Source organism: Coturnix japonica, chromosome Z (assembly GCF_054131305.1).
Source record: "Coturnix japonica strain WE chromosome Z, WE-NBRP24, whole genome shotgun sequence".
NCBI lineage: Eukaryota > Metazoa > Chordata > Aves > Galliformes > Phasianidae > Coturnix > Coturnix japonica.
The window spans coordinates 74,432,595-74,434,889 of NC_140702.1; positions in this window are offsets into that span (position 1 = coordinate 74,432,595).

A 2,295-nucleotide genomic window follows, 5' to 3' on the forward strand; every position below is an offset into this window, starting at 1 on the left:
AATGAACATTGTAAGTTTGCTGTATCCTCTGGATCCAGTTAAATACGACAGTGACGCCTTCCTAGTGATATCAAATGCGAGCACAGTGACCTGAGAGATCATAGATCACAGGTGACAAAGAACCAGGGAACTACTGGGGCTCACTACAGTGGGGAAGTTGTCACTCACTGTATCGAGAGGTCTGTAATAATTTAAAACCCAGCCCAGATTTCAGGGACAGGAATGGTGAAGAATCACGGGCTCAAAACCTGGTTCCTATTAGAAACTAACCTGGGTAGCAGAAGGTTTTGTTCTGCTTTCAATACCTGTTAAAAATCCGAGTCTGAAGTCAGTACAGCAGGTCAGAGCCTACCTGGCAGAGCTGGCAACGGGAGACAAAGGCAGACTGGGGCTGGGGCTGCAGGCAAGCCCAGAAGCCTACAGTTGTTGCTGTAATTAGGGAAGAGTAAGGAGAACAACATCCTGTGCCAGGGCTGCACTCAGCCTCTGCTTGCTGGATATCTTAAGTAAAATGTCTCAGCACACTGCCTACAACTGAGGGATGCTGGCAAACCTCCGCTGGAAGCACCTTCTCAGCAGAAATCCGCATTTATCACAAACGAAGAACTCTCCTGTTTGGGCTGCTCTTCTTAAAGGGAACAATGCAGCAGCTTTTCAGATCATGGTCAATTAAGCGTTGGCAAGATTGCACAACTTCATCCAAGCTGCGGATGGCCATAATCAGCAGCAGCTGAAAAGTAGCCAAGAAACATGTGGATTTGTGTTGTAAAGGCTGGGAGAGGCAGTTTTAACCGTTGAAGTGCGTGAATGTAGAACTGCAGCAACCAGGATTAGTACAGAGACCGTCAGCCAGAGGAACAATGGTTGCAGGCAAAGGGGAGAGCTCAGGAGGTCTTCAGAGGTGAAGGCCTTTCCTCGTGGTAGGGTGTTTCCACAGGTCATGGGACAGGTCTGTAATGGGGGACGCAGGTTATAGAGCAGGCTCCAGTGCCTCTCCTCTCCTCACTGGGCTCCAACAAAACTGCAAACCCACGCATTAATCCTATTAAATGTTTGTGAAAAGGCTCAGAGATGGTAAGGGAAACCTTATGGCTGAGTTCTTGCTAGCTAAAGTTTTAAGGAAATTTGAGTTGTTTGCACAAGATTCAGGTGCACGGGTCAGGAAGTGGTCTGGCGGGTGGAAAAAAAAAGAGGAAAAAATGTGAGCATTGTGTCAACAAATGCATTTCAAGCGAGTCCCTTACTGCAGGGTGAGCAGTCACCTCAGTGAAATGGAGATCCTGGAGCAGGTTCTTCCCTCTGCCTAACAATGACAGCCAACCCTTGGTGCCACCCTTCCCAGGCAGAACAAATCATGTGGGCTCTCAAACAGTAGTGTGGGAGTCAATCATCCCAAGCCATTATCACTGCAGAGTGATTGCCATCGCAGCTGGCTTCAATCAGAGCCACTAATGATCTTCTTGCATCAGCATCATTTGTGTGAGTGGCTGACATGCGTCTGCCAAGTTATGTAGTTTGTAGAAATGTTTTGCACACGTATGAAGGAGCTTTACCCAGAACTTGAGTATAGTTCAACTAGGCTTTGTTATAGGTCAGCAGTTTCAAAACAAGGAAGAACCAGAGTAGAGAACAAAAAATTCAAGGGAAGGAGCTGGGAGTAAAAACCAACTGGTGACCTCAGCCCAGGTTCGTTTTCCAGAGAGCAGCGTGATGGTGTTGGAGGTGGGATCCCAACCACTGCCAGCTGTGTCACAGTGAGGGGTGAGGATTCTGCTTCACTTCTATTTCTCCTCAGGTGCTTTCATAACAAATTTAGCAGTGCTGTTTGAGTTTTGAGAATGTGTTGTTTTAATTAATCTTTCCAGGCTTATGGTGAGAGTGATGTTGTAATAACGAGGGTCATGGTTAGTGGGTGTGATGGGGATGGGTTGGTGGTTGGGTGTGATGCTCTTAAGGGTCTTTCTGAAGATTCTGAGTAGTAGGAAACATCAAACCTGAGCAGTTCCTCCAACTGGACCGTGGGCTCAGTGCTGTAGCGACTCACACCCCAAATGGTGTTTGGGCGTTTTCCAGAACAACCAAACAGGACACCTCTCCTTAACTGCTGAGCTAATTCACGAGTTAATGAGCTGGAAACTCTGTGGAAGGAGCACTTTCTGACGAGCAGCATTACCCTTGGCAAGCCTCAGTACAATGCAGAGGGCACAGGTCCCGTTTCAGGGTGTGAGATGCACCTGCCACGCTCTGCAACAAATGGATGGGGCTACACAGAGACCTGGGCAGATCTGCCCTGCT